General features: G+C 39.1%; 1 protein-coding gene across 6 annotated transcripts in view; it reads right to left on the bottom strand.

Moving 5' to 3' along the window:
• Srsf7-ps1 (serine and arginine rich splicing factor 7, pseudogene 1) overlaps positions 1-15580 on the bottom strand; it is a 170784-nt gene that overhangs the window by 121340 nt on the left and 33864 nt on the right. For 5 of the 6 annotated variants that reach the window (XR_015647091.1, XR_015647093.1, XR_015647090.1 and 2 more), the window contains one exon: positions 7571-7680. The gene's annotated coding sequence lies outside the window, so the exon portion shown is untranslated. Of the gene's footprint in view, positions 1-1424; positions 1599-7570; positions 7681-15580 lie in introns of those variants that run through there. The other variant, XR_015647092.1, reaches the window with a different exon arrangement.

Below are 15580 nucleotides of genomic sequence, written 5' to 3'. Positions count from 1 at the left end.
ATATATTGTTTTCTGCTCTTTGACCAAGCATAGAGTAAACTGCATGCTAATGATGAATGTACAAATGTGTGGCCCTATATTAACACCAGGTCCATTGAAACTCTAAGTTGCCCTGTCCTCATGACACCTAGTGAAATTCCTGTCAGTGCTTCTTATTTACCACTCCTCTCTCGAGTGTATCCTACAAAGTGAAAAAGTATCATGGCGAACAACTTAAAGGAATGCTTCTCAACCATTAGTTAGCATGCACATGGCCTTTGAAATCTCAAGCCAGGAAACAAAATCTCAGCATGAAGAGGGGAGTTGGGCACACTGTGTTTCATCCCTAGTTGAGGAGCTGTTGGGAACTGATAGCTCCTGGAAGAGGGAAAGTAGTTTTTATTTAAAGATACAGTCCTGGTAGATGGATGATGTTCCAATGGATGGACATCCATGAAAAAATATATGGACAACAGATATTGAACTCTGTGTGTGTGTATGTGTGTGTGTGTGTGTGTGTGTGTGTGTGTGTGTGTGTGTTCATTGTGGATAGGGAGGCAAGAGTAGGTGTTAGAAGAAGTAGAGGATAAATATTTTAAAAATACATTATATGAATTCCTCAAAGTATTTTCAAAATGGAAACATTCTTTAAAAACCAGGAAATAAATCAATAAGCACAAAGATCCACAGTCTTGTTCTAAGGTTAGATTACTCCATCCCCACCCCCATGTCTACCCTTGATTCCTTCCAACCACTGAAATATACAAGCTGCCAGAATCCTGAGTTTTGACACCCACTAGCCACCATCACCTAAATTACAACCAATCAAATCTGCCCATTATTTATGCATGTTATGATTAGCTAATTTGTATATATACAGCTGTAATGGTTAGGATATACTAACCGTTGTATCCTAGTAATGGTTAGAATTTACTCTTGTATACTAGTGATAAATCGTATCTAGTGGTCCTATAACATGCTTGCATTTTACATATATGAATGGGTTCAGTTTGCTAATAGGCCATTTATTGCTTAATAACAAGTATTACCTTAAAAGTGTGTTGTTATCAGAGAAGTTGAGTGGGTACCTAACTAGAAGCTTCATCCCTACTGACTAGCATTCATAGTAGTGAAAGATACTCTGCATTCTCCCAGAAGAGAAAGATAAATTGTCAATATCTCCCAGGTGAAACAACCTGCAGCCTACGACACTGACCTGGCTCTAGACAAGCTAGTGCATTAGTGGCACAAACATTGCAGAAGTATCCAATGAATTTATGATTGGATTTAAGGCCCTCTCCATCATATGGAACCCATATCTTATACTGATTGGGAGGTCAAGAACTTGAGGTTAAATAGGTCCTGGGTCTAGAGAAAAGCCTAATCCCTATAATGCTGCTAAAGAATATAATAATTAAATGGCTGTTAATGACATTTTGTTATACCTGTAGACCAATACCTCACTCAGCCCACATCAGAGAAGGTGGTTCTTGCAGAAGCTTCTTGAGAACAAATCCAGAGACCCAGAAGAAGAAAAAGTGCAGAGAGTGAGAAACTTCAGAGCACTGAGTTTTAAATGGTATGCCTCCATTAAAGCCTTCCCTTTAAGGATCAGGGATCTGTGAGGAAGAGGGAGTGAATAGATTCTAAGAGCTAAAGTGGTAGATGACCCCAAAGAAACGGTGTTCTTTCTGGATACAACAGGATTGAAGAACATATAAACTCAGAGACTGTGACAGTACACACAAGGCACACAAGGTCTGCTTAGGTTCAAGGTGGATGGGGTCCTAGCACTGAGAGGGAAAATGGGCAGGAGCTCCAACCTTTAACCAAGGATCTATCTGCAACTGATACTCACTCCTAAAGGAAAAGATCACTTTTCTCCAATAGGGTCTTACTAGGTATATTAACTACACCTTAGGAGAGGCACCTAGTCTAAGAGTAGTTGTACTACACAAAATGAACCCTGTGTTATCTTGATGTTGTTATAATTTGTGGAGGCAGTTGTTGTCTCATTTTCATTTGTTTGGGCATTTTTTTGGTCTTATCTCTCTTTTGCTTATTTTTTCTCCATCTTTATTAAATTGGGTATTTCTTATTTACATTTCAAATGTTATTCCCTTTTCTGGTTTCCACGCCAACATCCCCTAACCCCTCCCCTTCTCCTTCGATGTGGGTGTTCCCCTCCCGATCCTCCCCCAATACCGCCCTCCCCCAAACAATCACATTCACTGGGGGTTCAGTCTTGGCAGGACCAAGGGCTTCCCCTTCCATTGGTGATCTTACTAGGCTATTCATTGCTACCTATGGATTTGGAGCCCAGGGTCAGTCCATGGGTAGTAGCTTAGTCTCTGGAAGCTCTGGTTGGTTGGCATTGTTGTTCATATGGGGTCTCGAGCCCCTTCAGCTCTTTCAGTCCTTTCTCTGATTCCTTCAGTGGGGTCCTGTTCTCAGTTCAGTGGTTTGTTGCTGGCATTCACCTATGTATTTGCCATATTCTGGCTGTGTCTTTCAGGAGAGATAAATATCCAGTTCCTGTCAGCCTGCACCTGTTTGCTTCATCCATTTTATCTAGTTTGGTGGCTGTTTATGTATGGGCCACATGTAGGGCAGGCTCTGAATGGGCATTCCTTCAGTCTCTGTTCTGAACTTTCCCTCCCTATCCCCTCCTAAGGGTATTCATGTTCCCCTTTTAAAGAAAGAGTGAAGCATCCACATTTTCGTCATCCTTCTTGAGTTTCATGTGTTCTGTGCATCTAGGGTAATTCAAGCATTTGGTCTAATATCCACTTATCAATGAATGCATACCATGTGTGTTTATCTGTGATTGGGTTACCTCACTGAGGATGATATTTTCCAGTTCCATCCATTTGCCTACGAATTTCATAAAGTTATTGTTTTTGATAACTGAGTAGTATTCCATTGTGTAGATGTACCACATTTTCTGTATCCATTCCTCTGTTGAAGGGCATCTGGGTTCTATCCAGCTTCTAGCTATTATAAATAAGGCTGCTATGAACGTAGTGGAGGACGTGTCTTTGTTGTATGTTGGAGCATCTTTTAGGTATATGCTCAAGAGAGGTATAGCTGGGTCCTCAGGTAGTGCAATGTCCAATTTTCTGACTGATTTCCAGAATGGTTGTACCAGTCTGCAATCCCATCAACAATGGAGGAGTGTTCCTCTTTCTCCACATCCTTGCCAGCATCTGCTATCGCCAGAGTCTTTGATCTTAGCCATTCTGACTGGTGTGAGGTGGAATCTCAGGGTTGTTTTGATTTGCATTTCCCTTATGACTAAAGATGTTGAACATTTCTTTAGGTGTTTCTCAGCCATTCGGCATTCCTCAGCTGTGAATTCTTTGTTTAACTCTGAGCCCCATTTTTAATAGGGTTATTTGTCTCCCTGAGGTCTAGCTTTGTGAGTTCTTTGTATATTTTGGATATGAGCCCTCTATCAGTTGTAGGATTGGTAAAGATCTTTTCCCAATCTGTTGGTTGCCATTTTGTCCTAAGGCCAGTGTCCTTTGCCTTACAGAAGCTTTTTAGCTTTATGAGATCTCGTGTTTTGATACTTGATCTTAGAGCATAAACCATTGGTGTTTTGTTCAGGAAATTTTCCCCAGTGTCCATGTGTTTGAGATGCTTCCCCACCTTTTCCATTAGTTTGAGTGTATCTGGTTTGATGTGGAGGTCCTTAATCCACTTGGACTTAAGCTTTGTACAGGGTGATAAGTATGGATCGATCTGCATTCTTCTACATGCTGACCTCCAGTTGAACCAGCACTATTTGCTGAAAATGCTATCTTTTTTCCATTGAATGGTTTTGGCTCCTTTGTCAAAAATCAAGTGCCCATAGGTGTGTGGGTTCATTTCTGGGTCTTCAATACTATTCCACTGGTCTATCTGTCTGTCTCTGTACCAATACCATACAGTTTTTTATCACTATTGCTCTGTAATATCGCTTGAGTTCAGGGATGGTGATTCCCCCTGAAGTTCTTTTATTCTTGAGGATAGTTTTAGCTATCTTGGGTATTTGTTATTCCAGATGAATTTGCAAATTGTTCTGTCTAACTCTAAGAAGAATTGGGTTGGAATTTTGATGGGGATTGCATTGAATCTGTAGATCGCTTTTGGTAAAATGGCCATTTTTACTATATTAATCCTGCCAATCCATGAGCATGGGAGATCTTTTGCTTATTTTTAATTTCACTTTTGTGTTTTTCTTGGGGCAGCATGTGTTTCTTGAATGTTGTTGTTTTGTTGTTTTGTTGTTGTTGTCTTGTTTTAAGAGAAAGAGAAAAGAGCAAAGGTGGATGGGTAAGGGAGGATGGGAGGATTTAGAAAGAATTAGGGGAATGGAAAAATACAGCCAAATATACTATATAAAAACATTTCAGGGGTTGGGGATTTGGCTCAGTGGTAGAGCGCTTGCCTAGCAAGCGCAAGGCCCTGGGTTCGGTCCCCAGCTCCGGAAAAAAAATTTCAATTAAAGACTAAATGAAGACTAATGAATTATTAGGCAATGATGGCTTTACAGTAGCTTCCTTTGGTAACAACAAGATATATAATCTAGTAGAAACATAAACTAGTAGCGTAGTTGTTTAGTGTCCATATCCAAACATTGTGCCGGGTTCACAACTGCACTGTTACACTTCACACAACTGGCAGCACAGATTCATTTACAGCATCTCAGCCAACATGGAAGTTATGCTTGGCCTTATAGCGTGAGGACAGCTGTGATGTCATTAAATCATGGGGAATTTTCAGCTCCCTTTGAATCTTATGGGACCATGGTCATCCTCCTGGTCTGACATTCTTATGGGATGTATGGCTGTCTTCTGCTTATAGCTCCTTTCTAAAATTAGTCACCAAGTTTTGCACTTAGAAGCTACATTGACAGGTCCATTATAACCTTTCATTTTCTGGTGAAACAGAGTTTACATACACTGAAACTGAATTCTTAAAAGACTACAGCATCATCTGTGAAGTATCTTGATCTGATGCCTTTTTGTTGACAGACCTTTTAACTTCCAATTGTTCTGCAATAGTGAATCTGTTCGTGCTTCCCCTCTTTTTTTTAAATAATTTTAAGAATTTCTGTTTCTACTCAAAATTCATCCATTGCCTCTTTATATTTATAATTATGTCTAGAACAGTTGCATATAATATCACCATAAATTTTATTTTCTCTTTACTTGGTATTACATTTTCCATATTAAAGTCGTATTTATTTTAGTTTCTTTCTCTTTCTCCTTAATCAAGCTCACCATGATTATATATAGCTCATTAACACTTTTAGGGAGTACAATTTTAATTTTGCTTCCTTTCATGTTTGCTTTCTAGTTTTAACTTTTGTCTTCATTAATTTCATCCTCCACATTCCTGCTTTATTTAGTTACCTTTTAATTTGCTTTGGACATTTAAAGTGTTATTTTATTCTTAAATCAGTTGTGTGTATACGTTTGTGTTCATGTGGGGTGTGTACATTTTCCCAGGCCCCGTAGAGCCCAAATCATCAGATTTCCTAGAACTGGTTGGCTGCTATGAAGGTGCTGGACATCAAACCCAAGTCATCTGCAGCCAGTGCTTTACACCTCCAAGCTAGTTCCCCAGACACTAATTTATAACTTTCTTATTGGATCCAAGAATTGTTTAAAACCATACTTGTTAACTTTATGAAATATTTGTCAGATTTTTATATCCATTTCTAGCTTTCCTGGACTATGATCAGAGAAGCAGCCTGTAACAATGCTAATCAAATTATTATTTAGGTTTTTAGGTATGTCAAAATAACTATTAACTTCTACAAATGCTTCACGAGCACAAGGTGTGGTGATGCATACATACATGTTTGCATGTATTTTTGTCTTGTGCGCAGTCCAGACAATGGACCATTGTGCTCAACTTCAGTATGCCCATATGCTTTGCTTGGTCTATCCAGTTCATAAAATGTTTGATAAAATGGTCCCAACAATATGTTATTCTGGTTCTTGACATGAAACTTTTCATATCAGGTTGCCATATTATTCACTGTTTTGTGACTACCAAGCATCCTCAGTGAGTTATTCCTTAAATCGTAACACTACCTTTTGTGGACATTTTGAAAGGATTAGATCTGTGTTCAGATCCTTTTGAACTTGAATGTTTCTCGCTTCGCTTTTGTTAGCAGGCACAATCATGGAGGAAACCTTTGTCCAACGTTTCTTCATATTTCATCTTGTCACAGCTATGAATCTAGTGCATATAGCTAAATTCTGCTTTCAACCCAATCTGACATTTCTTAGAGAATTATATTCATTTACATTACATATGACTATTTCATTTCTCCAACTTGTATTCTCAGTCCTACTTGTTTTATTTTTTGTTGTTGTTGTTGTTGTTTTGATTGGTTGGTCGTTCATTTTGCTGGTCTTTTATTCTTTCTGGCAATTTTATAGAACAATCATTTTGGATTGTTCTCTGACCATTAACTGTTAAAGTTAATGTCCACTCTCCTTATCAAAACAATAACTAACAAATGACGTTACTTTCACAGCACTTTCTTCTCCTACATATCACATAGCCTTTAATTTCAACAAAGCATTCTTGTGTCCAGTAATCTACCCTTGCTCTAGAACTCTGAATTCTCCTTGTAGTTCATGGTTTCCATTCCTGTTGATCTTTATTTATTTAGATCTCATGAAGATGTCTTGTGGCGTTTCTGTCAGAATGATGGTACAAGTAGCATACACTATTATGTCTCACCTACTCCAAACCTTTTTCCTTTGAACTGAGTAAAAATTTTAACATTTACGTTTCTTTTTAGTCAAAACTCTTCTCATGTGTTTTGTTATTTTACTACCATTAGCTTTCATTGCATGCAGTTTTAATGCCTTTCAGATTACAAAGTTATACCCAAGTATAAAACCTATCTAACATCCCTTCCTTACTCACTAATTCCATGTCTCCATCAGAAAACAGCACTGGTTTAGGGGATGGGGGTTTAGGGGGCAGTTTTGGGCTTTGGTTTGGTTTGGGGATTTCAGAAACTTTGTACTTAGAACCATAGGCCAGGTTTCCTTGGCTTCCTGAAATGAGAATTTGCCTGCAGAAGTTTCACCGAATGGTGTTCTTGGGATTGGTGCTGGTAAGGAATGAGCAAGCAAGACTATGGAGAGGGAAGTGCATTGCTGAGGCACAGTGTTCTCAGATGCCACAGTTAGCCTTGTGGTAACGGGGTTTGAAATTCTGTGACATGAAGTCTAGTCCTTAGCACCCCCACATCAGTATCGTTGAATATGAATGACGGTAGTTAGGGAAGATGGTGTAGCAATTGAAAGAGGAGACCCTGCAGCAAATCCAGTGTCATCTTTGCTGAATGTTCAGGAGCTTCCTGAGCATGTCTGGTTGTATGTTTTTATTTGATTTTGTTAGATTTGTAACCTTAATCCTGTCTCCGACTCAACTCTTCTTACCAGAAAACTACCATCCCCACAGTTCAGAAATCTCAACTTTCACTTACGTTTTGGTGATTGCTTCTGCTGTTTCTCATTCTCCTCTGAGCCCATGTGGGCATGTTAGACTTCCAGAATCTGTGCTCCCAATCACTTACCTTACCCTCCTTGGTTTTGGTGGCTGTGGTACATTGTCCTTCCATCTATGTCTTCTGTCAGATATCTAAATCATTTGCCAGTATGAGTTATAGCTTTTCTTCTGATTCACCTGATGGGTATAGTAATTCAAAAATTAGTATTTTGGAACTCAAAGATTTCTGTGGTGTTTTAGTGTTACCACATTGAGAACGCCTATTAGTGTCTCATTCAGTTCTCTCTCTCTCTCTCTCTCTCTCTCTCTCTCTCTCTCTCTCTCTCTCTCTCTCTCTCTCTCTCTCCCCTGTGGGTACCACCTCAGTGTCATAGTCTTTGGTACCTAAGTCACATTAAAGTAGTTGTAGTATCTCCTGAAGCCTCCATTGAGAGTCACCTGTTTGATTTGAGGCATGGGGAGACTTCAAAGTGTTAGAAGGCACAGAAGGGTATGTCCCATGTGATACATGCTAAAGCACTGGAATAGACAGGATACCTCACCTATCAGAGGCAGAAGCTTATCTGGTTTCTAGCTGCCTCTTCCTACAACTGTGGGAAGGGCAACTATAGTTAAGAGAAACAGATGGTCCTTACAGGACCACATTATGGTAAAACCATGTAAAAGCTCTTCTTACAGAGTCACAAAATTTACTGACATTTCCAAGGCCTTGAGGTGAGACTCCTTTTCTCTGTCCTTGGTCCATCAGGTCTTCTTTAACATCTAGGACCTACCTCACTATCAGATTCACTCTTCCCCCGGGCAATTATGATGATTCGGGTTTGAATGGTCTCAGAGATGAGAATTCAGTCACCTGGATTTACATAAGCTCCACTTATAATGAAGTAGTCCTATCTTGAGTCTCAAAAGGTGAGTTTCTTGCAGTCAGCAATCATGTCTTCTATGATGCTACTTTTTTCTTTGTGGCTATCCCATATGGCCCAGTGCATCGTGGCTATTCATTTCCCAGGTGTGAGCCTTGGCAACAACCAATCCCCTGATCTTAATTTACACATCATCATCTCTGCAGCTGAAAACTCACATTTCAAATTGTTAGAATTCTTTCTGCAACTTTCCTTCAAATATCTAATTCAGGAAATTCATGTACAACCCACTTAGCTTTCAAGAATTAGAGGAGTTGAGTTCAGTGAATGCCAAGTAGAGACGGAGATAAGAACCCAAAATGTGACACTGAATTTAATCAAGGTGGATCTGAAACATAACATCAGCTTTCCCACTCACTAATAAGGTGATTTTTTTCTTCAACTCTCCATTTCTTCATTGATAAGTTAGGTTTTAAAACTTTTTATCTTCATATAATAGCCAACAGTCTTTTTTTTTTTATTAACTTGAGTATTTCTTATATACATTTCGAGTATTATTCCCTTTCCCGGTTTCCGGGCAAACATCCCCCTAATTCCTCCCCCTCCCCTTCTTTATGGGTGTTCCCCTCCCCCTCCTCCCCCCATTGCTGCCCTCCCCCCAACAATCTAGTTCACTGGGGGTTCAGTCTTAGCAGGACCAAGGGCTTCCCTTTCCACTGGTGCTCTTACTAGGATATTCATTGCTACCTATGAGGTCAGAGCCCAGGGTCAGTCCATGTATAGTCTTTGGGTAGTGGCTTAGTCCCTGGAAGCTCCGGTTGCTTGGCATTGTTGTACATATGGGGTCTCAAGCCCCTTCAAGCTCTTCCAGTTCTTTCTCTGATTCCTTCAATGGGGGTCCTATTCTCAGTTCAGTGGTTTGCTGCTGGCATTCGCCTCTGTATTTGCTGTATTCTGGCTGTGTCTCTCAGAAGCGATCTACATCCGGCTCCTGTCGGCCTGCACTTCTTTGCTTCATCCATCTTGTCTAATTGGGTGGCTGTATATGTATGGGCCACGTGTGGGGCAGGCTCTGAATGGGTGTTCCTTCTGTGTCTGTTTTAATTTTTGCCTCTCTATTCCCTGCCAAGGGTATTCTTGTTCCCCTTTTAAAGAAGGAGTGAAGCATTCACATTTTGATCATCCATTTGAGCTTCATGTGTTCTAGGCATCTAGGGTAATTCAAGCATTTGGGCTAATAGCCACTTATCAATGAGTGCATACCGTGTGTGTTTTTCTGTGATTGGGTTACCTCACTCAGGATGATATTTTCCAGTTCCAACCATTTGCCTACGAATTTCATAAAGTCATTGTTTTTGATAGCTGAGTAGTATTCCATTGTGTAGATGTACCACATTTTCTGTATCCATTCCTCTGTTGAAGGGCATCTGGGTTCTTTCCAGCTTCTGTCTATTATAAATAAGGCTTCGATGAACATAGTGGAGCACGTGTCTTTTTTATATGTTGGGGCATCTTTTGGGTATATGCTCAAGAGAGGTATAGCTGGATCCTCAGGCAGTTCAATGTCCAATTTTCTGAGGAACCTCCAGACTGATTTCCAGAATGGTTGTACCAGTCTGCAATCCCACCAACAATGGAGGAGTGTTCCTCTTTCTCTGCATCCTCGCCAGCATCTGCTGTCACCTGAGTTTTTGATCTTAGCCATTCTCACTGGTGTGAGGTGAAATCTCAGGGTTGTTTTGATTTGCATTTCCCTTATGACTAAAGATGTTGAACATTTCTTTAGGTGGTTCTCAGCCATTCGGCATTCCTCAGAATAGCCAACAGTCTTAAATGAGATAATACATCGATGTACCTGACACAAAGTAAGAACTCATAACTATGAGCTAACAACATTATTTTTAAGTACTTTTTTTATTTGCCAAATTATTTGTACTTATTTTTAGGGTATAGTGTTATATACAATTCATCAAATGAAAAATGTGTAATGATCAAATCAAGGTTTCCTATCTCTTCAAAGATTTTCATTTTATATGTTGGGCACCTTTAATTATTTTCTTCTAGTCACAAGCATTATTGATATTATAAACATCTAATGCATATGCAGAGCATAAGAAATGAAAGGGAAACAAACCAGGAGAAGGACAAGGAAGTAGAACCTCAATCCTGAATCTTAATCCAGTGACCTCGAAAACTCTGGGCATCAGAGATGTTTTAAGTCCTTCCACAATAATTCCATTTCTACAGGTTGGATTTTTAGTTGATCTTCTTTTGCTAAATACTATTACACCAAATGTCTTTGAAAATTAAGTTTCCCATCCTGTCACAGTGGAGAGAGCTAAAGAGGTGACATGTATGTGTAGGAGCAATGTAGATCAGGCAGTGACACAGCCCCTAGCTGGTGTTCTAGTGTCCTTTGTTGAAACTCTTCTGCCATGTGATCAAGTGCTTACCTTTACTCTTAAAAATGCCAGCCTTCCTCTCTCAAATTACTAGGGAAAAGGTTATGACCATAGGGATGGAGACTGGAAAGCAGAGGTGGGCAGGGGTAAGCAGTTAGCACTGCAGAACTTGTGAGTGGCTGGGAAGAAGAGGAAAGATGAAAAGAATCAGCATGGTTAACTTTAGGTCCTTGCCTTGATGACCACATAACTTTATTTTGCTAATATGGAAAATAGAGGCAATAGAGGTAGAGGAGGAGGTTGTGGGATCCCTATGTAACCATAACAGATTTGTACTTGCAAGGTTCGTGCCATGTATACGATGCCTTATGCATATACGTATACCATATAGCATATACATATGCATATACCATATACATATGACATGTACATATACACATCTTACTTATTCAACACAAGAACCAGGCAGAGAGAGGCTTTGTTGGTTTTTTGGTATCCAAGCCAATGATAAATGGACAGTGCAATCTGGATGAAGGTTGTGTTTGGATGAGTTTATGGGTCTGCACTGAGGACTATGTTCTAGACAATTATGCAATGCCCTTTAGGGTTTATTGCCCAGAAAGTCTTGTACATCCTTTAGTATTCCCCATGTTATATCCAGGAATATGAATGTTGTATTTCCTACCAAATGGGTGCAATTACAACAACCTCATTAAGACCGGAATGCAATAGTCTTATAAACAAATGTAAGCAAAGTAGATGGATTCACAAAGGAGCAAGAATGCTTTACATGTTTATGTTATATTAAATGTTTAAAGTGGTGGGACTGAGTGAAATGAATAAATTCATTGCACTGGAAGGAACTTCTAACATACTGACATGAGATAGGTAGCTTTCAAGGTATCATTTAAGTGCTTAGGATGTCAAAACTCATCATATAGGGAGACTAAAAACAGTGTGTATATGTATATACATACGTATGTACATATTCTCATATATGTATATATGAGTGTGTATATGTATATGTATATGTATATGTGTATATGTGTATGTTTATATGTGTATATGTGTCTGTGTATATATGCATATATGTATTTATATGTGTATATATATGTATACATATGTATTAGTTAGAAGATAGAATCACAAAACTTATGGAATGTCTCTATCTACTAAGGAAATTTATTGTGATGACTTACAGTCTGTAGTCCAACTAATCCAACAACGGGCAGCTGGGAATGGGAAGTCCAAGAGTCTAGTAGTTGCTCAGTCCATGAAGCAAGTTGTTTCAGCTGCTCTTCTGGATAAGCTGGAATCCTGAGGCAGTAGGTTCCAACAGATGTGCTGGCAAGTAAGTGCAAGCAGGTGAAGCATGAAACCTCCTTCTTCCAGTGTCCTTATGTAGGCCTCCAATAGAAGATGCGGCTCAGATTACAGGTATGTACCACCATGCCTGAATCTGGGACTTGTTTTGTTCCAGGATGACCTTGAATCTTGAGAGCTGCTTGCCTCAGGCTTCTGGTATTAAAAGCTTGCACTGCCTTGCCTGGGCCTAAGCTTTTCATGGCCATTATATTTCAATATCTCCATGTCAAGATCTGGATCAGAAGCCTGTGTCTTCCAGCCTCAAGATTTGGATCACAAGGGTGCCCTCCATTTCTGGATTGTAGTTCATTTCAGATGTAGTCAATTTGACATCCAGGAATAGCCATCACAACATAAATACATGTATATATACAAGTATATACGAATATACATATACATACATATACACAAGTATACATACATATATACATGTATATATACACTTATATATGCTTTTGGAGTTTGATATATGTATACATAATATATATGAATATGTAAAAATAAATTAAAATATAAAATGAGCATATATATACACTCAGTATTCAGTAAACAGTATTATACATATATACATGAACAATATGTATAATACATGTACACATGTATATAAACATATACTTACATGTATATGTATATTACATATATGTGTATATGTATGTATATTACACTGTTTATGTATATATGTGTATACATACACTGTTTACTATATACTAAGTATATATTTTTAGTTTATATTTTTATATTTTTAGCTTATTTTATGTATACATATATTTATATATGTAAGATCCCTAAAGGTGATTATGGCATAAGAATGACAAGCAGTGAGAAGAGTGGAGACTGTATAAAAATATGGATAGGCCTTCCAAAAATATCTATAAATGGCTCTGCTAGTTGAAGAAGTTAGAAGAGATTTTGCTTGCCTAAAAGTGCAAGAGTTACCTGCCTGTCTCTTTAAGGATTCTCATGTACAAATCAAATACAGATGGCCCATTACATTTATGACCTCACTGTCAATTACTCTAGATGAAGCATGCATTAATTATTGAAATGCTTTCATAGTATACAAGGTTTTAGTGGTTACATTGCCATAGATAATTTCAACTTTCTGATTAGAAGCTGGCCTAAGCAATTTTATTTATGAGAATTCGTTTCTTGAATGTAATAAAAACTACAAATCCAGTAGTATGTTTTTCTTTTCTAGTTAACAAAGCCAAACTATGCATATCCTGGCCTATGTCCTTGGCAGTCAGTGCATTACTTCCTACTAACTTCATTAGCATGACACAAAACACATAAACTCTGTCAAAACCTAATATAGGATGAGCAAGGCAACTCAGGTGGTAAACATATCTGGCGGCAAAGCCTGACGACCTGAGTTCAATCCCCAGGACTCACATGGTGGAAGGAGTAAAACCAATTTCTGCAAAGTTGTCCTTTGACCTCAATAACTTCACTGTGATGCACACACACACACACACACACACACACACACACACGAAAATAATCACAGTAAATATTTAGGTTATTGGCATTATCTGCTATTTATGGGAGGAAAGTAGAGATAATCTTTAGAATTCTTCCCTTCAATGGATAAAGTATATTCATAAGCTATCTTGGTTTGCAAACAATTTGAGGAAAGTCTAAACTTGGCTGAAGCTTCAAATGGTTGCCTCTGCTTCAATTCAAGCTAGTAAGCACTTTACATATAACAATCCACAGACTCAAGCTGTTGAAACTGGGTTTCTGTTGTTGTTAATGGTTCGGTTGTTTTCCTGGCAGGTTCCATTAACTATTAACGCTAAAGAACAATGGGAACATCCTAATGAAACCATACCTTCCAAGAAACATACAGAGAAACGGTGCAAAGGCATCAGAGAAAGACTTGGGCATTTCAGTCATTCTACAAGGGAGCTATTTACTCAACAAATACGAAACAAATACCTACTAAGTACCAGGAACTATTTTAGGCATCTGTTGTACTTTGGGCATAAAACCAAAGCTATCTTGCTCCTGCCAAGTATAGATTCTAGCAAGCTGACCCCATGAATCCCCTTAACAGTGGGAAAGAGAACAGCTCTCAGGTGAGATAACAAGCTGAGGATTTCCCAGAGAAGGCAAGGAAGTCCAATACAACCTCAGCCCCCTTTCATGGGCTTAAGTCAGTGTATTCCAATTGGCTTCACCATTTCTTTTTTTTTTCATTTTTAATGGTTATTTTATTTATTTATATTTCAAATGTTATCCCCCTTCCCAGTTTTCCCTCTACAAACCCCCATCCCTTCCCCCCCTCATTATTTCTAACTCACCTTCCTTAAGCATCCTTAAGAGTTTATATTTAAATGGCTGAACAGTTCAGTGGTTAGGAGCACTTAGTGCTCTCTATTTTGGGGCACCTAGCTCGGCTAGAACCCACATGGTAGTTCATAGTCATCTATATCTCCCGTTCCAGGGCACTTAGTGGTGCATATACGTACATGCAGGCAAAATACTCATATACATAAAATAAATATAAATATGAAAAGTTTATATGTAGACACAGGACACTGACCTTTTCCTTTGCTATTTGTTTGTTTAGAGACAGGGTTCCTTGATTCAGTACCTACTAAGTGCTAGGAACTGCTGTGGTACTCCTCCAGAGCACTAGCAATAGAAGAGTGTGCCACCGTGTCCAAGCATCTGGGACACTTTTCTGTAGAAGTCCTCATCTTTTTAAAAGGCCAACTTTTTAAAAGATAAATAAACAAAAGATCAGTTGTATTTCCTCCTCCAAGAAATTCATTATAGAAAACAAAGCAAAACAAACAAAATACTCTAGCAAAGAAAGGCTCAGATGAGACAAGCTTCATAGAGTGTTGCATTCCCAGGCCAAATGGATGAAGTGGCCTGCAAACAGGAGTCAATGTCCATGTGTAGTCTAAATTTGTTTCTCTGGACAATCCAAAACATGGATAGGAAATTATTGCCATAGCGAGGCACAAACAGAAAGTGGTGCACTTCACAATGGGATTGTGCAACCCAGAGAGGAAAAATTCCCACAGACGTCAGAGGCAACTAGAGATGGAGAAATGTGCTCAGTCTGGAGACTGAGTCAGCTAAGAGGAGGGCCTTAAAACCCACCCCCTCAGTGATACCCTTCCTCCAACAAGGCCACAGCTACTCCAACAAGGCCACACCTCCCAATAGTGTCACTCCTCCCTGGGCCAAGCACATTCAAACCACCACATTTACTGATTCAGAAACTAATTATAATGCTAGTTTTTAACCCATAGGCTGAAGTCAATGTGTGATGCAAGGAACAAGAACAGCATCAAAGAACCTCTTAGAAATGCAGGGCCCAGCCCAGAAATACTGAATCAGAAGTCTAACAAGAGCCCTTGAGTCCATGAGCACCTACAGCTTTAAAAGCCTGGCATACATCATCTCTCCCTAGCTACTCACTCACCCTAGAAA

Source organism: Rattus norvegicus, chromosome 1 (genome assembly GCF_021556685.1).
Source record: "Rattus norvegicus strain SHRSP/BbbUtx chromosome 1, alternate assembly SHRSP_T2T, whole genome shotgun sequence".
Lineage (NCBI taxonomy): Eukaryota > Metazoa > Chordata > Mammalia > Rodentia > Muridae > Rattus > Rattus norvegicus.
This window is presented reverse-complemented; position numbering and strand designations above follow the sequence as displayed.